Raw genomic sequence first — 26380 nt, forward strand, 5'->3', positions numbered from 1 at the left:
CCTTATCTTTTAATTTTTGAAATAATTTCAAACTTACAGGCAAGTTGCAAAAAAAAAAAAAAAATAGAAAACTCTTACAGAGAACTCCAGCATACCCCCCTACCAGACACCCAGATCCACCAATTCTAACATTTTGCCACATTTGCTGTATCATTCTAGCTACCTGCTCAGCGACCTATTTTAACATAAATGTATATTCATATTAACAAGCCTAAACTATCTTGTCACTTTAGCTGTTATCTAGAGTTACTCAGGTCAATTATTGACAAATTACTGATTATACACGATCCTTCAACTTCCTTGACTTGGCTTAAGAAATCATAGGAATAACGTGTACATTCCACTAAAATTAAGATACCTGGCAATATTAACATCGATTACATCTTTCTACTGCATTGTTTCATTTGTTATAAAAGCATGTAGTATTACAATGTAAAATAATATCAAAGAAAGAGAAGTAAATTGTTAAAAAAAAATGATGCCAACACTTAAAGGAAGATCATTATTCAGCACTCCAAATCACAGAATAGCTCTTTCCCAGGATTTATAAGTAATTAGGAGATGGAGTGCCAATAGTTTGGAAGATAAGGGGGCAATTTAAAAAAAAACTTTTTATTTTAGAAGAGTTTTAGATTTACAGAAAAGTTGCAAATAGTAGGGAGAGCTCCAATATACTCCACACCCAGTTTCCTAAGGAGACTATTTTGAAAGGACGTGTATCAGTACCTGTCCTAAAGAAGTCTTAACCCAAAAGCATTCTTATATTCTACAATATAAGAAAAGGCTATGCTTATTTATATACACTCTTACTACTTATAACCTTCACTGTCAGTGTTCAAGTCATATGGGGCCCCTGTGGTGGCACTGGATATGGACAACAGGATTTGCCAGTCATTGCTATACCCTCTTTCTTCTTTTGACAATTTGTCCCTATAGTATTGAAGAGAATAGCTAAAGAAACCCACCCCTAAAACAAAAACTCTGTGCTGAGTTGAATATATTAAACTTATTATCATAAGCAGAAAAAATTCTAATGCTTGTGCAAGTATTTAACAAGATTGTAAGAAATACTACCCCATATATTTTGAAGAGGATAACACTGACACAAATTAGCTAAAAATGCAAAAAGGGAATAAAGTTATTGTCTGATAATCCATTGACAAGATGCTTCTTTCATTGGTAAACAGCAGTGTATTTCAATACTGACTCTTGAAGAAGACTGCCAGGATAAAAATCCTAACTCTAATACTTAATGCAAGAAATATATTTATTAATCAAACAACTAAGATTTATGTCTAATACAGAAGGAAATTTTAATATTTTATAAGCATATTATTCAGTCAAATAACTAAGATAAATATTGTATACTGTTAGCTCTGTATATTTAGAAAACATTTACTTTTCTATAACTTTTTTTTTTAATTCAGGATCATGTGGGATTCAAGGCAATTTCTGAATTTAACATAATCACCGAGAAAATTTTTCAACAGAATAAAGGGAGAAATAGGAGCTCTTATCAACTAAAAGCAGTCAACAGAAAGGTTTATCTCTTGTCATCACAATTTAGCAGTAGTATAATTAGATAATTCTATCAAATTTTCTAACCCTGATAGAGTAATACAATAACATGGCTACTTATAATACAAACTTGGAAAAACAAGGAAAAAAGAAAAAGCATGGAAGCAGTAGAGTCCGGTAGAAGAGATTTAGAAAATCTATTTTGTAGAGCTAGTAAAATACCAACAAAGAGATGATGATCTTGCACAAGCGTTTTTAATCTCTTTAGGTTCATTTCCATTTCTGTAAAGTGAGGAGTTGAAGAGGATTTCTTGACCTTTTTTATTTCACTATGTATCCCTTTGGCAATCTGGTGAAGTTGATGGACCTCATCTCAGAATAATGTTAAGTGCATAAAATAAAGCACATAGGATTTTAAGATAAACCATTAGGTTGAAGTAGTAATCAAAATATTACAAATAAAAACAAATTTGTGATAAATGTTTCCTTATTAGTATATTGATATAGTGGTGATTCTAATAACTATCACATTTTCAAAGTAATGATGAATGTAAACAATATTTAAAGATATTTGCTACAAATGTCATATTATATAAAAATATAATTTCTATTTTGGATGCTGTCACAAGTATTGCTGATATTACTGTGATCTGCTGCCCCCAATTTGTTCTTGGAGTTTTTAAATGCTGATAGTGAAAGCTAAGATATATATTTTTTTCATACAATTTTACAGACCCAGATTAATAAGACTGCAGAATTAGGCCATCTCTTTAGTAACTTCCAGGTCTCATATCCTAATATTTGGTGATTTAGAGGAAATTAAAGAAAAACTTCATTTTTCTTGATGAAAAATATTATCAACATGTCTTTATAATTAAAGGTAACATAGGAATACATAATGTAAAACAGCCAATGAGAAATGTATTTTGAAACCAAGTCCTATGATTCCAATTCCAATATGTCTGTCATTATGCCACTTTTAAAATCCTGTAACTCCTCTCTGTACTTAACACCAAACCCTGCATGTGTGTGTATCTACAATGAATGGAGTGAAGATAGAAACTAGATTTATTTGGCAAAGGAAAAAGTTCCTAATAAGCATTAAATCAACTGGAAACAAAATACTGGCTTTTCCTAATATTGACCTAAACTATACAGCAACCATGCTTTGAGTCATGTAATAAAGGTATCATACACTGATTAATATGCAAAAATGTTAAGTACTTGAATTAACTTTTTCAGTATTAACAGTATTAATTTTGATGATTATTGAAAAAGAACATAACTAGATTATCATGACAAAATTGCATAGGAGCTGGGAGCCAAGGCTAGCTCTGGAGACGCTGGTTGCGGAGGGGCCTGGGGCATTCTTGGCGACGAGCTAAGATGGCGGCATAGAGAGGAGTGGAAGACTGTTAGTCCCCCCCGGAACAATTCATAAATGACCAAAAACCTAGTAAATAACCTGGAATAACTGCGGGGAGGCAAACATGACTGTCCACTCATCATCCACCAACCTGAATTGGGAGGACTGCCCAAGATTGCAGCATAAAATCTGTAAGTAAAAACTGCGTACCCACGCTGAGAGGCGAGAGCCTCTCCCTCATGGAAGCCTCATGGTGCTAGAGAGCAGAACTCTCCAAACAAGCGAGTGGACCTCAGCCCAGCCCCAACTGGAGTTTTAATATTAACCACTCAGTACAGACAGCAAATCCCCAACAAGCAGACAGAGGCTTTTGGTGACAACTGACCTAGAGAGAGTCGGGGGCATATCTGTCTCAGGATGGGGAGCCCAGAGGATCGGCTGCTATCTCTGGCTGACAGGTGAATCTGGGAGCTTTCTGTCCCTTTCTCTCTCTGTGGAGAAAGCCTCAGCTGTTTTCAGCCTGCACTGCTTTGCAGTAAAGAAAGCCTCAGCTATTTTAAAATCAAAACACTTTGATCAGCAGAGTCAGAGAAACAAAGAACTTATTGATGTGCAGATGCCCTCTCTGGAGGGGGCATAGCTTCCCAAGAGGAAAGAGAGGGGCCCAGCTCTACTGCCTGCCTTACCGGAACCAGACCCCAAAGCCTGCGGAGGAGAGCCACAGGCCACACCCTCTTACACAGGCGGTGACAGGCTGACAGGTGCACCTGCCAGGCAGAAAAGCACAGGTGTGTCAATCCTCTAAGAAAAACCATCAGGGAAACCAGATACTGAATATTTCCTCCTTCTGTGACCTGAGTCTGCTCTTGTCTGGGAAAACCTGATTGGGGTGGCCTAGGAAGTCAGATGCCTAGACAACAGAAAACTACAACCTACACTAAGAAAACTGAAGTTATGGCCCAGTCAAAGGAACAAACGTACACTTCAACTGAGATACAGGAATTTAAACAACTAATGCTAAATCAATTCAAAAAGTTTAGAGAAGATTTTGCAAAAGAGATAGAGGCTGTAAAGAAAACACTGGGCATACATAAGGCAGAAATCGAAAGTTCAAAAAAAGAACTAGTAGAATCTATGGAAATGAAAGGCACAAAACAAGAGATGAAAGACACAATGGAAACATACAACAGCAGATCTCAAGAGGCAGAAGAAAACACTCAAGAACTGGAGAACAAAACACCTGAAAGCCTACACGCAAAGAAGCAGATGGAGAAAAGAATGAAAAAATATGAGCGATGTCTTAGGGAACATAAGGATGAAACAAAGTACAAGAATGTACGTATCATTGGTGTCCCAGAAGGAGAAGAGAAGGGAAAAGGGGCAGAAGCAATAATAGAGGAAATAATCAATGAAAATTTCCCAACTCTCATGAAAGACGTAAAATTACAGATCCAAAAAGTGCAGCATACTCCAAACAGAATAGATCTGAACAGGCCTACACCAAGACACTTAATAATCAGATTATCAAATGTCAAAGACAAAAGGAGAATCCTGAAAGCAGCAAGAGAAAAGCAATCCATCACATACAAAGGAAGCTTAATGAGACTATGTGTGGATCTTTCAGCAGAAACCGTGGAGGCAAGAAGGAAGTGGTGTGATATATTTAAAATACTGAAAGAGAAAAACTGCCAACCAAGAATCCTATATCCAGCAAAGCTGTCCTTCAAATATGAGGGAACGCTCAAAATATTTTCTGACAAACAGACAGTGAGAGACTTTGTGAACAAGACACCCAAACTACAGGAAATACTAAAGGGAGCACTACAGAGTGATAGGAGAAGACAGGAGTGTGTGGTTTGGAACACAATTTGGGGAGACGGTAGCACAACAATGTAAGTACACTGAACAAAGGTAACTATGAATACGGTTGAGAGAGGAAGGTTGGGCACATGTGACACACCAGAAGAAAGGAGGAAAGATAAAGAATGGGACTCTCTAACTTGATGAAATCTAGAGTGTTCAACAATTGTGATAAAATGTACAAATACATTCTTTTACAAGGGAGAACAAGCAAATGTCAACCTTGCAAGGTGTTAAAAAAGGGGAGGCATTGGGAGGGGTGCAATCAATGTAAACTAGAGACTATAACTAACAGAATCATTGTGTTATGCTTCCTTTAATGTAACAAAGGTGATATACCAAGGTAAATGGTGTTGTCTGACTCTTTACTCTACTTTGATTTAAGGTTATTTTTCCTTTTGCTGCTTCCTAGCTGTCATTTTTCTTCCTCTTTCTTTTGCCTCTCTACCTTCTTTGACTCTCCCTCCTGCCTTGTGGAAGAAATGTAGATGCCCTTATATGGATAGTGGTGAAGGTGGTGAACACATAAATATATGCCCATAAAGAGAACGATCGATTATATACTTAGGATGGAATGTACGGTGTGTGAACAAAACCATCTTAAAAAAAAAATGGGTTGATGACAAAACCTCGAGGGCAATATACTGAGTGAAATAAGCCAGACACATAAGGACAAATATTGCAGGGTCTCACTGATAGGAACTAATTATAATATGTAAGCCCATAGACATGAAATATAAGGTACCAAAATATAGGACAAGGCTTAAGAATGGGGAGCGGTTGCTTAGTATGAGCAGAATGTTCAACTGGGATGAACTTAAATGTTTGGAAATGAACAGAGGTGTTGGTAGCAAGATGTGAGAATAACTAACAGTGCCAAATGGTGCATGAATGAGGTGGAAATGGGAAGCTCAGAGTCATATATTTCACCAGAAGGAAAGTTGGAGGTCAAAAGATGGGAATGTATAAAACTGAATTCTATGGTGGGCAATGTCCATGATTAACTGTACAAATATTAGAAATCTCTTCCATGAACCAGAACAAATGTATGACAATACAAGTAGAAGTTAGTAATAAAGGGGCATATAGGGAAGAAATATATACCTATTGCAAACTATATACTACAGTTAGTAGTATTTCAACATTCTTTCATAAACAGTAACAAATGTACTATACCAACGCTACGAGTCAACAATTGAGGGGGGTTGGTTAGAGATATGGGAGGATTCGAGTTTCCTTTCCTTTTCTTTTTTCTTTTTCTTTTTTCATCTTTCATGTTATTTCTTGTCTGGAGTAATGAAAGGTTCTAAAAATTGAACAAAAATTAAGTGTGGTGATGGATGCACAGCTGTATGAGGGTACCGGGGCAACTGATTGTACACTTTGGATCTTTGGATAATTGTATGGTATCTGAACAATCCCAGTGAAAATTAAAAAGGGAAAAAAAAGGCATTCTCAAAAAAATTGCATAGGAATTTTATGGGGAAAGACTAGCTATATAGTACAAATTCATATAAAAAGACCAATACGTCAATGCAAGTATTATAAAATTAAGGTAACATATCCACATATATATAAATATTATGATGGATGTCACACAAATATTTTAGATTTTGGAAAGAATCATGCCAATGTTGTTATATCACCAAAAAAAAAAGTGTTCAAACAAAAACCTGTTAATATACATAACTTTCAACTCATGGGATGTAATCAGAACCCATCTTCATATCCCACTATGCCTTTATCAGAAGATAATGTTCTTCTGCTCTGAGTGAAAAATATGACTCTCAAGAAATAAGTCCTGGAGTTGGTTTAACTCACAAAGCACTGAAACAGACCGTCCAGTCTGTATGATTATAAAAACACCAAAAGTCAGAATTAAATCAGCTACGGCATGATGCAGGCCAGCCACTTATGGTAAAGGAGGGAGGTGGGAAAGCCCCCCCCCCCACTGCCTCTAATTCCTTCCCTCTTCCATCGGGTGGCTAATCATGGATTCTGACCATGCCAGGGTTCAGAACTGTCGGGGATGCTCGAATTCTTACCTGGTTGATACTACTGTACTGAACAATCTGGACTTGGCAGGTATTTTAAAGCTCACTCTTTCAGGGTTCTTCTATGCCCACAGCTATTCCACCTGGAGTTCGCTTGACTGGAGTAAAGGCTCTCCATTCTGGTGGTCGTCTTAACTACTAAGGAATTGAGAAACCCTCTTCTGAGGTCTGTTCACACCTCTAAGAGGCTCTTCTGTATGGAATCTAAAAATGATGCCCCCGTGATGGTTGACTCTCTCTGCTCCACGCTCAATCAACATCTCGTCCTCTATAAAGACTCAAGCATTCCTTACAAAACAAATGCTCAGTGCAGACTGGTCACAGCACAGCAGCCCTTCTTCTCCCTTCCTCAGCCAATGCAGCTTACCAGTCCTCTGCGCAGGCTCCAGGTATCCTGGTATGAGTCACACACCTGCTTCTAGAATGGCAGGAGATTCACGCTGAGTTCTCCCAACTGTTTCTACATGAGAAGGAAGCCCCTCCCACCCACTTCCCCTTTGGCGGCTTTGCAATTTGTTTTTTCTTTTTTGCATAAAATACATTCCCAAATTCATAACAATTAATTACCCACTCTGTTACCATGCTGATGCAAGACTGAGATAGTTCAGAAAGCAACATAGCACTTACATGTTTCTGTTATGACAGGAAGGAAAATATATTCCTGATTAAAAGAATAGGAAAGGGTGGGAATTGGTGTAGAAATAAAATCCTAATTTCAAATATATCAACTATCCAAATTTTCGTGTGTATTACGAGGTATTATATTTTTCAACTCAAAGGTTATGTCCTTATTCCAACGTATTTTGTTAAAATATTATATACTTATATTAAGAAATAAGTTCAAAACTAGCTGGAATAAGATAACTATTTGCTTTCAAATAAATGTGAAAAAAATATAAAGATATCTAAAATAAAACATGTATCAGTTACTAAAACTAATTAATAAACATAGGTAATATGTGAAACTCTGACATTTGATGGCTTTGAATGAAACAGGGAATTTTAAAAAGTTTACAAGGCCCCTCTAAATCCATTTTGATTACGTTCCTTCAGTTGGAGTGAGAATCTTAAATATAGGATTCACTTTCACCATGATAGAGTGAGGAAGTTCACAAAAAACAAAGCTAGACAAAATTGTCAAAAATAATCATTTCATATTAAATTTCCCCACCTTGGGAATTCCTGATATTCTCACAAGCATTGGTGACTACCAATTTAGAAGGCTGAGCCCTCAATCTTGGGGCTTGCCCTCATGAAGCTTGTTACTGCAAAGGAGAGGCTAAGCCTGCTTATAATTGTGCCTGAGTCACCCCGAGTGCCTCTTTGTTGCTCAGATGTGGCCCTCTCTCTCTAACTAAGCCACCTTGGCAGGTGATCTCACTGCCCTCCCCCCATGTGGGACCTGACTCCCAGGGGTGTAAATCTCCCTGCAACACAGGATATGACTCCTGCGGATGAATCTGGACCCGGCATCATATGGGATGGAGAACATCTTCTTGACCAAAAGTGGGATGCAAAATGAAATAAAGTTTCAGTGGCTGAGAAATTTCAAATGGAGTCAAGAGGTCACTCTGGTAGGCATTCTTATGCATTATATAGATAACACTTTTGAGGTTTTAATATACTGGAATAGCTAGAAGTAAATACCTGAAACTATCAAACTCCAACCCAATAGCCTTGACTCTTGAAGACGATTGTATAACAATGTAGATTACAAGGGGTGACAGTGCGATTGTGAAAACCTTGTGGATCACACTCCCTTTATCCAGTGCATGGATGGATGAGTGGAAAACTGGGGACAAAACTAAATGAAAAATAGATTGGGATGGGGGGTGATTTGGGTGTTCTTTTTTACTTTTATTTTTATTCTTATTTTCATTCTTTCTGGTATAAGGAAAATGTTCAAAAAATAGACTGGGGTGATGATTGCACAACTATATGATGGTACTGTGAACAGTTGATTGTACACCATAGATGATTGTATGGTATGTGAATATATCCCAATAAAACTGAATTTAATTAAAAAAAACTATCATCCTTACTGTAAGCCATTGATTGTATACTTTGGATGGATTGCATGGTGTGAGAGTATATCTCATGAAAATTGCATTAAAAAAGAAAAAAATTATCATCTTAATATTGATATCCTAAAACAATTTGTTTTCTAGAAAAAGAATTCTAATTCTAGAAAATAAATTTCCCATTTAACAGTAGTGTCATAAACAACCTGTTTTGAAGACAGTCCAAGCATGAAAACCAAAATTAAATACTGAGAAAAAATAATGTAACCATCCTTTTATTAAGCAGTATAGGACAAGAGGAAATGCATGGACCCTCCCTCAACCACTGTTAACCATGTAAGCTCTAGGAATATATTTGTTCTGTAAAACACCAGATTGTGTTGTTATTTTTAAGTATATATTTTCATACCTTCCTTTTTAAATCTTTCACTCTCTTCAGTTAAGAAAGGTCTTCTAACTGTTGCTGCAAAGCAGAGGCTAGGCCTCCCTATAATTGTGCCTAAGAGCCTCCTCCCGAATGCCTCTTTGTTGCTCAGATGTGGCCCTCTCTCTCTAGCTAAGGCAACTTGGCAGGTGAAAGCACTGCCTTCCCCCTTACGTGGGATCTGACTCCCAGGAGTGTAAATCCCCCTGGCAACGTGAAATATGACTCCCGGGGAGGAATCTAGACCCGGCATCGTAGGATAGAGAACATCTTCTTGACCAAAAGGGGGAAGTGAAAGGAAATGAAATAAGCTTCAGTGACAGAGAGATTTCAAAAGGAGCCAAGAGGTCACTCTGGTGGGCACTCTTATGCACAACATAGACAACCCTTTTTATGTTCTAATGAATTGGAATAGCTAGCAGTAAATACCTGGAACTATCAAACTACAACCCAGAACCAATGAATCTTGAAGATGATTGTATAGAAATGTAGCTTATGAGGGGTGACAATGGGATTGGGAAAGCCATATCGACCACGTTCCCCTTTGTCCAGTGTATGGATGGATGAGTAGAAAAATGGGGGCAAAAGAAAAAAAAAACAAAAACAAAAAACACCCAGTGTTCTTTTTTACTTTAATTGTTCTTTTTCACTTTAATTTTTATTCTTATTATTTTTGTGTGGTAATGAAAATGTTCAAAAATTAATTTTGGTGATGAACGCACAACTGTATAATGGTACTGTGAAAAACTGAATGTATGCTTTGTATGACTGCATGGTATGTGAATATATCTCAATAAAAATGAATTTAAAAAAAAGGAATACTTACAAACAAAAAAACAAAAAAAAGAAAGAAAAAGAAAGGTCTTCTAACAATAAGGTAGAATTAATAAATGTGCTATACAATAAAATTGAGTCCACATGGTTGACAAGATGGTATTGCCAAGAAAATATATGCTATTGTAAGAGTATATTCAAGAAAACCATAAGTTTTAGCTGTATGAATACAATGTCAAAATAAAAAATAAAAGGAGAAGAATTGTTATTTTTTCTCTAACACAATGAAAACCTACCCATTAGAATTTTATCTTTGGAGATCTCTAGTTTCTTCAAGGTAACCATTTCTTTTCCATCAACAGCTGCCTTTGATGCAACTTGATTCACAAGATTCTCCAACTCTGTTCCAGAAAAGCCAACAGTACCCTGAGCTATTATTTATGGATCAGCAGCTATGTAAAAAAAGCATACAATATTAAAAAGTTCAAAACAAAATCCAAGGGTGGTGGTTTTTTTGCTTGATAAAACTACAGTAAAATAATTAATACTTTAACTAATAGAAAGCTCTTTGTAAAGCAAGGAACTCACTCACCAAAGAATAAAGGAAATAGTTACTCTGAACTGCAACTTAAAATATTTATTTTGATTAAAGCTCAGAAATAAATGTAATAAAATTCTTACAGGGAAAAATCGCCAAGCTATGCCATTAAAATTGGCATAGGGACACTTTACAAAAGTTCCTAAATTTAAATAGCTTTGTGAGAAAAAAAAAAAAAAAAAAAGAAATGTAGTCTTGCCAGGATATGAATTATAAGCCCTCAAACATGACCTTCACTGTTACTAGCCTAACAACCACAAACTGGAAAAGCAAATCAACAGATAACATTCTGTTCTCTCAAATTCATCCTGAAATACTTTGGACATAAAAGCTCTCCTTAGGATTAGCACTAGAGGAAACATCTAGTTTCTGAAACTATTTAGTTCTGAAACTTTAGTAACTTTGTTTACTGTTCCAGTGGGTCCATAATATTTCCATGTATTTTGTTTCATACTTCACTTTTCCTCCTTTAAGTCCCAAACTGACTATATCATGAGCTACTGTTTCTGGTGCAATTTTCAATATTCTGAATTTTACATTCTTCTTCAAAAATATTTACACATATATTCATCTTCAAGTGTTATCTGTCTGCATACTCTAAAAAAACTTTGTTTAAATCAGACCTCAAAATGATAGAACTTTCTGGATAGAAAATAATTAAAGAATGGGCTTAATTTTTTAAAAGATACGGAAGTGAACTGGTCTTGTAAAATATTTATCACGTAAGAACCAGACCACAAAGTGGTGAATGCACACATTACCATTTTATAAAGATAATAATGTCTGTACTATAGACTTAGACTTACACTGATCGGACTTTATTTTATTGAGATACCATTTCAAAATTTCTGTTCGACTTTTCACATCTGGCCTTGGAACTGTAACCTGTATATCAAAATGACCAGGACATATTAAGTCAGTGTAGAAAGAATACAAAAAGAAAATACAAATTTGAATTTCAAGTTAAACAGGATTGACTCACTAAACAGATGATGGGAAGAAAATAGGTGCAGCCAGAGACTGTAAACAGTTTTGAAGATAAATGTTCAGAGAACTTCTTTTAAAACATGGCTCAAATAACATCCTCAACAGCCAGAAGATAGCGCAAAGGTTCACACAGATCTTTGTGTTCATCTATGTAGCACAAACCCTCAGAAACAAAATAATGTGAAGGTCAGTCAAGGAGTAATTAATTCCACAGCAGTCTATACTAAGAGCTACATGCCCATCTCAATTGCTAAGTATAAAGTGTTAGACTAGAAAGACAAACTACTAGATCAAATGAAAATATCACTAACCTCTACAATGAAATCAACAAAACAATTTAATACTAATTTTAATTTAAAGGTAATATTAATACTATAGTAAATTTTATTTTAAAAATGCTCACTGCCTAAAAGAGATGTTTATAATATATGAAAATCTTTTTTAACAGATTTATTAATATTTTAGAACATTTCATCACCCCAAAAGAAACCCCATATCCATTAGCAGTTTTTCTCCATTCTCCCCAGCCTCTGGCAACTACTAATCTACCTTCTGTCTCTATTCTGGGAATTTCATGTAAGTGGAATCATACATTATGTAGCCTTTTGTGACTGCTCTCTTTCACTTAGCGTAATGATTTCAAAGTTCATCCACATTGCAGCATGTATCAGCACCTCACAAAATTTTTCTTTTAGTACTTACTTATGTAATGCCTCTGGGAAATTTGTGGCTTCTATGATGATAACTCCTTCACTGGGTTTAAAACTATTTTTTTTAAAGTATCTTTTCTCTGGTCATTAAAGCATAGCACACATACAACAAATGCTCTATGTAAAAACTGTTTATCACTAACCTAAATAACAGCCAAGAACAAGGATTGATTCCTTACTGCCCAGAATAGGAAGATGTCTCTAATTGTTTTTAAAAAGGAACAAATGCTATGCCACAGCAGTTCACTAAACTGCTAATAATAAATCACCAAATCATCTATGATTACATACCTTTCATAATATTTATTCTACTTAGGAAGAGACAGCCTGACATAAAAAGTTTGAGGATAAATGATATAAAATGTACCTAATTTTTGAAAAATTATTTTCAAGTTTACCAATTCAAATTATTTGCTCCTAGACTTCCTGTTTGGTTCCAGAATATGTATAAGTGTCTTTAAGATACATTTTTCTTCTTTCAAAGTAACCCCACCATTTGCTTCTGTATTGTGAAAACTGATGCAAGCTTTAAATCTACTGCAACACTAAAGAGCAGTCAAAAACTGAGTAGGAACAAGTGTACTGCCCCTCTGCTTCTTCAAATAGACTAACCTCAGGTTGAATCACTGCATTCCTGGCCTAAGTATAATATGGTAAATGAGAAAAGGTATAAAAACACAAATTAAATAAGAGGAGGTGATGCATTAAATATCAAAAATTGATGGAAACACAATAACAGCAATGCTTGCTTTGACTTCTTGCATGCGGGGCTATCCTGTAACCTACTGTGATGGTTAGGTTCATGTGTCAGCTTGGCCAGCTGATGGTACCCAGGTGTCTGGTCAAGCACTGGCCTAACCATTACTGCAAGGACATTTGTGGCTGCTTAATAAACCGGAAGGGTGGTTTATTAAATCATCAGTCAATTGACTTCACCTGTGATTGATCACATCAATGAAGGGCATGTCTTTCTCAATGAGAGAATCCAATCACCTGGATTTAATCCAATCAGTTGAAGACTTTTAAGAGAGACAGATAGAGGACCTTCTGTTTTGGCTAACCAGTGAAGCGTTTCCTGAGGAGTTCATTGAACACGTTCATCGAAGTTGCTAGTTTGCTGCCTGACGAGTTCATCGCACATCTTCACTTGAGTTGCCAGTTTGCCGCCTGCCCTATGGAATTCGGACTCATACATACCCACAGTTGCGTGAGACACTTCTGTAAATCTTATATTTAGAGAAATCTCTTGTTGATTCTGTTTCCCTAGAGAACCCTAACTAATACGCCTACATAACATAACATTTTTCATATCTCTAGAATGTGATCAAATCCTTTATGGAAACAATTTGCCTAAGATCAAGTTTATATTTATCAAATACTGGGAGACATCTATTATTAAGTCTCAATTTTAAAAATTGGATAAAATCCTAACGTTTTAAAAGTATCACCATATTCTACAGACAAAGGAAGACTGCCAATTGCCCATCCATTTCAGCAAGAAGTTGATTTATAGTCTGCTTTGAATATGAATGCATTGGAAATTCAATTCTTTTCCCACCAACAGAATCTAATTCATCAATAAATACAACACTAGGAGCATTTGCTTTTGCTTCCGCTAACAAAACAGAAAAGATTCAAATAAGTTGAAAGAAATCAATACTTTTGAACAAAAACCCATAAATGTCAACAACCTCTAAGATTTTCAAAAGCCAACAAAAACTATACATGAGGGAGAAAAAAAAACACAAATGAGGTTTTTTTTTTTTTTTTTTTTTTTTACTGATTTAATAGTAACCTCAGAAGAAAAAAATTACAAAGAAAATAATATAAAATAAAAACCACTGAGTATTCATTCTTCTCAGCTGTGCAGTCAGGTCTGTGGCTAATTATTCCTTAATTACATACTACAGAACTGATGAATAAAATTTTTAAAAACTGACAGCTTTTCAGCAGCCCCCAGCCTCATCTAACACTTCCAGGAGCTCCTCCGACTATTCCAATTCGGGAAAGAAAACAGTTCTGTTTTAGCTCAAACATTAAGTTACCCAAGACTGGAACCCCACAATGGCTATTTCAGCCCACTATCAATCACAATCAATTAGCAAAGAAAGGGTAAAGAACCCTCTTCTCCCCCAAATCAATGAAATATTGCATTAAAAGTCACATTGAAACGTATTAAAAGGATTTCTGATGCGGCTGGCTCGCACACCCAAAAACATCTCATTAAATTCTGATCCAGAAGCATAGTAAAAAGGAACATCAGCTTCTCCAGCCACAGCTCGGGCAAGAAGTGTCTTTCCTGTGCATGGTGATCCGACTAAAAGAATTCCTAAAATAAAAAGTAAACAAGAATAATCAAAAATATTTTTAATACCCTCAGATCAACAGTTATAATACAAACAATAATTTACATAATTTTAGAGCTTAAAGGCAAATCAACAACCAGGATTTTGAAACACAGCAAAACATACTTGTGTGCTAATGACTCACTTCAGGATCTTGCCCATAATTAATTTTCTTTAATCATTTAAATACTGTTTGTTTACATATCAGCATTAGGCAAGGCAGGGAGAGTGGATCTTGAGGCAAACAAACATAAACCCATGTATTATTAAACAACTAAAACAAATTCACATAAAAACAGATTAAAAGACTAAATAGACAAATTAAATGTAATGCATGAACACTGCCTGGATCCTTTTTCATAAAAAACAGGTATTATAAAAAAAATTCTAGAGACATTTGGTGAAAAATGAAAGAAGACTAGATAGTAGATATTAAGGACTTAGTGATAATTTTTCTTGGTGGAATAAGAGTATTGTGTTTATTTAGGACAATGTCCTTATTCTTAGGAGATGCATACGAACATATTTGGATGTAAAGTAGGTTGATGTCTACAGCTTTCTTTCAAATGGTTCAGGGAAGAAAAAATATATGTGTGTACACCCACATCTATATCTATAGAGAGAAAGAGAAAGAAAGCAAATATGATAGAAAGTTAACAACTGTTGAACCTAAGAGGATAGTATATGGATGTTAGTTATTTCACTCTTTCAAAATTTCCTTGTTTTAAACTTTTTATGATAATAACACATTTTTTCATAAGCAGGAAAAAGAAGACTCTTATTTACATATAACTTTTTTTGAGGCTTCATTTCTACTTTTATTTAGCAGCACAGACTCAGAGAAAATAACCCTTCAGTTAGGTGTGGGTTTGAGGGAAGAGAAAGGGGAGATGGAGACTTCAGTGACCGTTACTGTCCTGAGACTCGGGCAGGATTCGCAGGAGAGCGACGGGTCCCAAGGGCGGCACCTCGAGAACTTTACAGACCCATCGAGTGTGCTTCCTCCTGTGCTGGGCAGAGATGGGACGTGCAACAACCAAAGACAACCAGGACTTTCTACCGAAGAAGCTGTGCTTTTTCGGACGTAGGCTCTTTTCTAGACACTAAGTAGTCCTAACAGCCTCTGAGAACCTCCGGGGGGGCGGGGCGTCCACTGAGGCCATTTGTCAGTCCCCACGTGCGAGTGGCTCCACGGACGGCCAGGTGAACACACTCGTGAAGTCTGTGTAAGTTTCAACAAGAGGAAAGAAATGTGAGTTTTAACAGGAGGAAAGAGAAGAGAGGGGTATCCCTGCTTTCCCAAGCAAATAGAAAGACGACGAGGCCAGTGCGCAAGGTTCTTTCCAGTTGGACGCGGCGCTCCAGGAAATCCGGACTCGCCGCTCTGCAGCTGAGAGGCTTGGTACAGGTACGCGCCCAGCGTTTTCGTTCCTTCTGTGTAGTTGTGCCTGTTGAGCTTCTCGCTCTGGGAGTGGGCGCCATCGTCTGCCGAGCCCACGACCAGCAGCCTGACATTTTTGCCCGTGGCCTCCTGGAAAGTCAGCGTCATGGGAATGCTGCCACTCGCCCTGGTCGGGTCAGGCTCAACGCCAAACACTGTTTTCAGGGCTCCCCTCTCGGCCATGCAGTGGGGGTGGTTGAAGTTCGACACCCACAGTTTCCCACCGTGGCCCAGGTACACCTCCAACTTGTTGGGGCTGTGCAGCTCCGCAAACTTCTTGGTCCAGTAACTCGTCACCTGCTCGCTGACGACTTCACGGGTCATGTTCGGCACAAGCCATATGGGGAACTTGCCAATGACCTTCTTGGGGATCACGGTTTTGCCTCTGGCTCCGGAGAAGGCGCCTTCGATTCCGTGCAGGGAGCGAGATGGGTATCTCCACCCGTGCATCAGGATGTTTTTCTCGCAGGTGTGCAGCAGCATCTTGGCGCCCATGTCCCTCGCGTACTCCTTCATATCAAAGTCGATGTTGTTGTCATCCGTCACGGGGGTGGCGCCATGGCTTCGTTGATGCCGGGGACGAGGATTCTCCCCTTCTGGTCCAGCAGGGAGCCCATCAAGAAAAGGAAGTCGGTCATGGCCCCGTGCACCAAGCCTCCTTACACTCCTGAGTGGAGGTCCTTGTCACTGCACTCCACCTCGATGAAAAAGTAGCAGATGCCCCGGAGCTCGTAGGTGATGCAGGGCTTCTTCTTTCGCAGCCAGTCGTTGTCGTAGATGCAGACGTAGTCCACAGGATGTCCTGCAAGAAGGTGTCCTTTTGGGCCAAGATCAGCTCATCCAGGCCCTCGGAACCAGACTCTTCCATGCCTTCCAGGCAAAAGCGGATGTTGACAGGAATCTCCTGATTTGTTTTCTGAAAAGCTTCCAGGGCGTTCATCCAGCCAGCGACTGGCCCCTTCTGATGGCTTGAACCTCTCCCATACAATTTCCCACCTCGCTCCACCGAGAGGAAGGGCTCGCTACCGAGGTGAGGGCTCCCTGTCCCAGCCGTCCTCGAGGGCCGCGGGCTGCACGTCCAGGTGTCTGTAAATACACACGGTCTTCTTCTTTGGGTCCGAGCCCAGATTGCCAAGTAAAATGGGAGGAAGTGGGATCTCAGAGCCATCAGGCAGCTTTTGTGTCCCAATGTCCACCAGTTCCACAGAGCCGCCCAGTTGCTGGATGTCAGCGGCCGCGACTTCCAGCATCCTTTTGACCTCGTCTCGCTTCCCGGGCCACGCGGACACATGCTGGATGGCCACCCAGTCGGCAAGCTTCTTAACATAGCGATCCTGATTTTCATCAAGGTATTCAACAGGCCAGTGAGGATAGACATTTTTCCGGCACACGGCAGAAAGGAGGATTCCTGCAATAATAAACCGCGTGATCTGAGACCTGATGTCCCGATCCTTGTCCCTGGTTAAGCAGAGTAGATAAATAGCTCAATCAAGGCTTCGAATCTGTGAACAAACCACTAACGCAAGACAGGAACCGCCGTTTGCCCAATCTAGAGCTTGCTTCCACACAGCTCTACAGAACTATCTTTTGCCATCTCTCCTTGCAAACTAAAACCCGGTCACCTCACTCCCACGAGGAAGCTCCACGCAGCCCTCAACGCGGCTGCGGCCGTTCCGGTCTCAATCTGGGGCTGCTCTCTTGCTGTCACTAGCGGGATGGGGCTGCTGAACGCTGCAGGGGGACCTGGTCCAACCCGGGCCCAGCCGCTCACAGTGGGGCGCTCGGGCGGAGGCGCGGGCGGGACCCCGACCCCGACCCCAACCCGGAGGGGAATCCAGAGCCCGGTTCTCGGCCACCGCCGCACCCCACGCAGCGTTAGTCCAACCGTACCCCACCCCCGCCTGGACGGCCCAGCCCGGGAGGACGCTTACCCAAACGCCTACAACTTTTTCGTAAATATATAGACTGCATAAAAAAAGCCAACAAAACTAAATTAATGTTGCATTTTACCATGAACGTTTTTATGGGGAACTCTGAAAGACTCTTCTACCATTCCCATGTTTGAGGGATGTCTAACCAGTTTAAATCATCGTCACATCAATTTCTGTGAACTGTATCTTTGTACCTGAGGACTTTTACACAAATCTATAAAATATGCCTTGTGATCAGAAAAACTATTTCTGTAGTTTAAAACCTTCCCTGTATAATGTTATATCATTGATCAAATAAATGTACCCTATATTAGCAAAGGTTTAGACCAATACACTTATATACTGCTGAACTCTCAGGAGAGGTACTTGATAGCACAAAAACCAGCCGTAAGAAGGAGCCCAACCTCAACTCTGCAGAATCATCCCTAGAAATTGATTCCTTTTAAGGAAATAATTACACGTGGGCAAAAGCCTTGAGTTAGTAAGATGAGATCAAGTGCCATATTTAATAGCAAAACACTGAAAACAATATACATGTTCACTATTAAGGGGCTTGTTTAGATAACTTATGGCACAACTATAAATTGGAAGGACACCACAAAGCCATTAAAATCATGTTGAGTAACCATGAGAAATACCAGATAAATCCATATTGAGTAACGTTCTACAAATAATTAGCTTGTACTCTTCATAAGTGTCATGATCATGAAGAACCATCCTCTCCCCCTACTCCCCCCAAAAAGGCTGATCAGATTAAAGGAAAAACTATGACCTTATTCTTAGGAAATACACACTGAGTATTTAGGGGGAAAGGGACATAATGCCTACAACTTACTCTCACATGGTTAAAGAAATACATATAGAGAAAAAGAAAAAGTGAATGAACAACAAATGGGGCAAAATGTTAACAACTGGTGAGTCTGGATTAAAGGTCTGGGGAGGAGAGTTCCTTGTAGTATTCTTGCAACTTTTCTTCAGGTTTGAAATTAAGTCAAAATTTAAAATTACAAAAAAAGGAAAGGTTAGAGAACAGTATATTCGGAATGCACACTTTTTTGTAAAATAGCCAGTTCAGAGCTAAACTTTAATCAATTAAATTGGGTGAAACTTAAATTAGTAATATATGACAGTATTTTTAGTACTGTCAAATCATAGTACAGAGAAAAATCTTACCTTTCAGAAGTTTATCTTCAAGCACAGTAAATTTTTGTGGATTTTTCAAGAATTCAAGAACTCCCTGAAATGCTTGTTTAGCTTCCTCCACCTAAATAGACACAATTTACCAAATAATTTTATATAATACATCAGATTATCAAGCCTTCCTCTTTGAAAATCATAAATATAATGCTTTCTCTTTGATGTAGTGAAAGAAGTATAAAACACACCCCCTTTAAACACATATACAATGGACTGTGTCCTACACTTATTAAGAGTTATGCTGTCTCCTCACAATCCCAACAAAAACTATTTTGAACCTCTTACATTTTTATTTCAAGATAGTGTTTCTTCCATTTATTAAGGAATGTTTTATACAAAACTCTAATATGTCAGTGGCATTTCCCAAAAAGACTTAGCTAGCAAGTTTCAAATTGGGACTTTTCTTGGACCTGGTTATGGACTCCAAGGGCAAATGTGATAAGTAGTTTGTGGTCTTACCACATATGAATGATAAGTGAGTACGTTTTGTTAACAATTTATTATAAATTAATTTGTGATTAATTATGAGGTTGTTTTCATCAGAAGGATGTGGCAGTCTAAAATTAAGCTTCGTGGTGCTGATGCTGTCTTAATAAAGAGTTGTGGGGGAGGGGGAGGAACAAGGTTAGAAGACAGCAATATAGCTAAAAAAAGAGATTCTCTGGAGGTGACTCCTAGGCATAATTGTAGGTGGGCTTAATTAATTTACAGCTGACGTGGGACAGGACCTCCCTCCCCCAAGGTGAATGAGTCTTCCTGGCAACGTGGGACACAGATTCCAGAAATGAGCCTGACCCTGGCATCGAGGGATTGAGAATGCCTTTTTGACCAAAGCGGGGAAGAGAGAAAAACAAAATGCGGCTAAAAATTCAAATAGAGTCAGGAGGCTGTCCTGGAGGTTACTACTATGCAAGCTTCACCTACATATGACAAATGACCACAGTATGATAAGCCCAAGTCAACAGTAGTCCCAAAGACCTTAAATACCTGGATCCCTATCTGAGACTCTATAAAGGTTTCACTCTGTAAGTTTATTCTTCAGAAAGTTAAATCCTTCAGAGAACTCCTATGCCAGCTAAGTCCCAAAACCCAGAGGCCTCTTCCAGAACATCAACCAGGTGTGTCTCCTTTTCCCATAATGTCAACAGCCCTTTTCAACATGAACACATGAGGGTGGTCACTTCCATAGTATCCCTGAAGATTGGGAAAGTGATTAAACTAGAGGAAGGGGTAGCAACAGACAAGATGGAATTTTAACCAAGGATTTGAATACTGAATCTTTATAATTTTCTTTTCTTAGTTACCAGTGTACTAGAATAGCTAGAAGGAAAGAATTGAAATGATGGAAACGTTAACCCCAAACATTTTTTAAATTTGCTATACAGCTACTTGTTAAATTGCAATTTGAAAATTATGACCTTTTTGTATATATATTTTACCTGAAAGAAGTAACCGAAACTATGGTACTGTAACCGATAACATTCTTGGAAATTTCCTCTGTATCCACTTGTTAAATTATACTTTGAAAGATGTTATCTTTTTGTATATATGTTATATTTCATAATAAGGAAATAACTGAAACTGGAACTGTAACCTATGGTATTTTTTGAAATTTGCTCTCTAACTACTTGCTAAATTGCACTTGGAAAGTTATCACTTCTATGTATATGTGTTATATTTGACAATAAAAATATGATTAAAAAATCACTGTGTTATCTGCTGGAATGAAAAGGCACCAAATTTATATAAGTTTGTCTCAAGCCCTCTAAACATGATGTAACCTGGTGCCGTTGAAATTATTAAATAAAAACATTTCTAGAAAAAAATCTACAGAGGCAGACAGTCTGGGACAAAGGCCTGCTGACTTCAAACACCCAGGAGAGGGAGATCTTCTCTTGGGAAACAGAGGGGACAACCAAACTCCTGTAAACTGGGGAACTCAAAACAACTAAGCAGCAAACGCCCAGGACAAGGCAGAGGCCTAGAACCCCAGCACAGTGCATTCATCTCCGGCAGACTTTCCTGGGGGCAGGGCTGAAGCTCATGAATCTCTCTGTCTTATCACACAATCGGAAAAGTTTGGAGACTCCTGGTTTGAAAAAGCGAACCCTGGAGAGCAAGAATTTGTCAGAGAGTCTCCGGCACGGTCAGGGCAGGAGGTGGTGTCCAGGACAGAGGAGTCTGGGGCACTTCAGGCTGCGCGGCCGGTACGCTCCGGCGGAGACAGGGCGAGAACCCAGCGGCCAGAGCTTCGTGGGACCATCTTTAAAAGCGTCCAACTCATTTCTCGGTTGTACCCCCGATTTTCAAGTAAATTTACAGTTCCGGTAGAGGCCACCAGCTCCCAGACGTTAGAGGAAAACCCCCAGGACCCAGCCACTCACCCAGGAAAGAAAGGCGGCGATGGCTCGCGTTGCGTCCCCATGGGCGACCGCGCCTCCCCCTCGCGGTCCCGCGGCTCCGCCCTGCTAGGGACGCGCGCGCGGCTCCCAGGAAATCACCGCCGGCGGTGGCGGGTGAGACTCCAGGACCGCGGAGAGTGTTTGCCCCGCCTCCGGCGGCGGTGGGTTTTCCCTGTGCCGGGGTGGGGCTGCGAGCCTCTGATAAGTTTTTATACATCTTTCTTCATCTTCCCAGGCGGAAGCCTTATATACGAAGCCCTGGAGCAATTAATAAAGAAATGATTGAAAATACATCATGAGAAATCATTAAAGAAATTAAAATGTCATATTAAAAATATTCACTAATGCAAAAGAAAGCAGTAAAGGAGGAATAAAGGAATAAAAAAGACAAGAGACAGAAAACAAAATGTAAAAGTAGACATAAATCCTACCATATCAATCATAAGTTAAATGTGAATAGATTGGACAATCTAATATAAAAAAAGGAGAGATTGTCACACCTGATAATAAAAAAAGATCTAGCTATGTGCTGTCTATAGGAGACACTTTGGAGTCAAACATACAAATAGATTGAAAGTTAAGGATGAAGAAATGTATCATGCAACCAGCTATGATAAGAAATCTGGCATGGCTATGCTAACATCAGATAAAACAAATGTTAAAACAAAACATGTTACTAGAGATAAAGCCAGACAAGTTATTATGATAAAAGTTTCAGTCAGTCAGGAAGATGTAACAATTATATACATATATCCACCCAACATCAGAGCCCCCAAAATGCATGAGGCAAAAACTGACAAAAATGAATGGAAAAATAGACAATCCAACAATAATAGTTGGAAACTTCAGTACTCCACTTTCAGTAACCAAAGGGACAACTAAGAAGATTGGCAAGGAAATAGAAGTCTTGAGCAACACTGTAAACAAACTAGACTTAGCAGACATCTATAGAACGCTTCACCCCACAAGTACGGAATTTATATTCTCAACTGCACATGGAACATTCTCCAAGATAGGCCATGTGCTAGGCAATAAACAAACCTTAATAAATTTTAGATGATAGAAATAATGCAAAGTATGTTCTCCGACCACAATGGAATGAAATTAGAAATCAATAACAGAAAGTAATTTGGGAAACTTGAAAATACATGGAAATTAAACAACCCACTCCGAAATAACCAATGGATTAAAGAAGAAATGAGAAGGGTTATTAAAAAATACTTTGACATGATGTAAATGAAGATACAACATAACAAAAACTTATGGGATGCAAATAATTCAGTGTTGACAGGGAAATGTATAGCTGTGATGCCTATTTTAAAAAAGAAGAAAGATCTCAAATCAGTGCTTTTAGCTTTTTAACATAAGACAATGGAAAAAGAAGACAAAACCAAACCTAAAGCAAGCAAAAGGAAGGAAATAATAGTGAAAGTAAATGATACAGAGAATAGAAAAACAATAAAGAAAATAAATGAAAGCAAAAGTTGGTTCTTTCAAAAGATAAAAAATTAACAAAACCTTTAGCTAGATTGACCAAGAAAAAAATAGAAAAAAGAGAGAGGACTCAAATTACTAAAATAAGAAATCAAATACGGACTCTTACACTGACCTTTCATAAATAAAAAGGATTACGAAGGAATATTGTGAACAATTGTATGACAATAAATTAGGTAACTTAGATGAAATGGACAAATTCCTAGAAAGACAAAACTACCAAAACTGACTCAGTAAGAAATAGAAAATCTGAATAGCCTTATAACAAGTACAAAAGATTGAATTAGTAATTTTAAAAAGCTGCACAAAGAAAATCCCAGCCCCAGATGGCTTCACTGGTGAATTCTACCAAATGTTTAAATAAGAATTAATAACAATTCTTCCCAAACTCTTTCAAAATATAGAAGAGGGGGAGATTTTCCAATCATTGTATGAGGCCAGCATTACTATGATACCAGAACCAGACAAATGCATCGCAGGAAAAGAAATCTATAGACCAATACTTCCTTGGAATCTATACATAAAAATCCTCAACAAAATACTAGCAAACCATAACCACAGCATATAAAATAATTATGTATCATGACCAAGTGGGATTTATCCTAGTAATTCAAAGTTGGTTTAACATCTGAAAATCAATTAATGTAATACACCATATCTGTATACCTATATCTATATCTATCTATCTCTCTACATATATGTAGCAGGGATTTCTGTTCACTGAAAAACAGAGTATCCAGTTTCCATATTTAAACGGAAAAAAATGATAAAAACACAAGAATATGTTAATGAAACCATTATCACAGTGATTTTTAACATACACCATTCTGAAATTAGTTGATTAAGCAGTTGAAAATCACATGCAATTATAGAGAGTTTGAGAAACAAAACGAGGTTATACAGTTCACACTTTAGATTGCAAACAAACAAGTAAACCAAAGAAGATACCCAGTCTTTTCAAAGGTCCATAGAAAATTTTCAAAAAGGGATTACATATAATACTATGAAGAAAATCTTAATAAATTAAAAAATATTAAAATCATATAAGACACATTACTGGCTGAAAACGCAGTAAACTAAGTCCTAGCAATAGTAATATAGTAAAAAACAATGGTTCACCAGGTAGAAATTTTGAGACACTTAACTATATAACTCAAGTTAAAGGGGAAATGAAAAGTCAAATTTCACAGTATTTAGAAACAAATAGCAATGGGAATTTTGGTTTGAGAAAGTAGGTACACAGACAAAACAGTTTTCAGAGAAAACTGTATAGCCAATCATGCATGCATATAACAAGAAAAACAAAGTAAATTAGCTGGTCAATTTATCAATTTAAAAAGAACAACAGTAAACCCCAAAGAAAGAGGAAACAAATTAATACAGATAAAAGCACAAGGCAATAGAAAATACAGAAAAGTTTCATGTGACAAGTAAATACAAAATTTTTTAAAAATATGAATAACATTCATATTTTAGGCAAGTCTTTGCTAAAGGAGAGAGAAAAAAACAAGAATACGTATTAGGAATAAACCACTGGCTCAGTGAAGTTAAAAAATTACATTACATACCGTGATGGCTAACTTCACACGTCAGCTCGGCTAGGTTATGGTGTTCGGTTGTTTGGTCAGGCATTGGCCCGCTTGTTAATGCAGGAGCATTTTGTAGGTTGGATTTGTATCTACAATAAGTTGATTGCATCTACAATCAACAGAGGAGATGGCCCTCAGCAATGTGAGTAATTTCCTCATCCAATCAGTTGGCGGTCTTAAAAGCCAGAACTGAGGGTGTCAGAGGTCAGAAGAATTTCTGCGTCCACTTCAGCATTGGCTTTTGTGGGCATTCCTGCCATCCAGATTATCCTGGGGAATTCAAACTAAGGACTTCAGCATCAGCTTTATAGGGGTTTCCAGCTTGCAGCCTGCCCTATGGAGTTCTGACTTGGCCAACACCATGGTTGTGTAAGCCAATTCCTTATAATAAATCTCTTAATTGTATATATGTTAATTATACATTAATTATATATATAGCCTGTTGCTTCTGTTTTTCTGAAGAACCTTGACTAACACATAGATTCTATGTAACTTTTTACCAGTAAGTTTGAAAACTTAAAGAAAAATAAAACATTTGCCAAGAAAGCATAAATTTTCCAAAATACCAAAGAAGAGGTTAAAAAAATCCCTCAAATACATGAAGAGAAAAGAAAAAGGCTCTCAAACCTTTAACCCCTAAAAGGACGACAGCCTTACCCTTTAAGGAATTTGTAATTCCTGGAATTTTTAACTATTTCAGAACACAGAAAATGAAACTCTCCACATGTGTAATATGGAGCAAGCATGATCACATAAAAAACAGAAAAACAAAACCACCTTCTCAATAACAAAGCCAAGATTACAGTTAAAATAGTAGCAAACCACACAGAGCAGTTTGCAAAATGACGAGTGCACTGTATACTGGAGGCTTGTTCATAAAGTCAGCAATCTTCACCTTACCAAGAATATGCAATGCTGTCCTGGAGATGCACAACTTTCTAAAATAAGTGTAAATATGGAAACGGCAAAACCCTCAATATTTGCACTCAGTGTTATTATCTACTTAGGAAATTCAGAAGAATCAACTGAAAAACCTTAAGAACTAAAAGAAAAGTTCAGTACAGTGACAGGTTACATGATGAATGTCCAAAACACAATGGCTTGTCTCTATGCTGGCAAAAACAAAAACACAGCGTTAATTCAAAAACCAAACAAAAAATCATTCACCGTAGCATCAAATACTATAAAATATCTAGAAATAAATTTAGCAGAAAGGGTGCAAGAAACTATAAATAAAATTTTAAAATTTTATTGAGGGAGTACAAAGAGAAAATATTTTTAAAAATTGGAATAAAGATTATCATCTTCCTCGATGCGAAGATGTATTGTTTTAAAATGCCACTTTTCCCCAAAATATCAATAATTTCAATATAGCATCAATAAAAACATTTGCATTTTTTACATGAACAGTTGATTCTAGATTCATCTGAAAGAAAACTTGCAGAAAAATAGCCACTCAGTTTTGAAAATAAAAAATGACATAAAAGGAGAGCTTACCTATTATCAAAATCTACTCTAAAGTGATGATAACTCAAATGGCTTTTTACTAGTAGAGAAACAGACAAGTAGATTCATGGGGACAAAGTTGTTTCCAAAAGGAATCATACACATGTGAGAGTTAGTAAATAACAAAGATGGTATTTCAAATCAGTGATGAATGGATGGACTA

The 26380-nt window shown here is 37.7% G+C and overlaps 1 pseudogene; it reads right to left on the minus strand.

Annotated features, from left to right (window-relative positions):
• Positions 1-15753: 15753 nt before the first annotated feature.
• Positions 15754-22573, minus strand: LOC119523988 (annotated as a pseudogene).
• Positions 22574-26380: the final 3807 nt, after the last annotated feature.

Source organism: Choloepus didactylus, chromosome Y (genome assembly GCF_015220235.1).
Source record: "Choloepus didactylus isolate mChoDid1 chromosome Y, mChoDid1.pri, whole genome shotgun sequence".
Taxonomy (NCBI): Eukaryota; Metazoa; Chordata; class Mammalia; order Pilosa; family Megalonychidae; genus Choloepus; species Choloepus didactylus.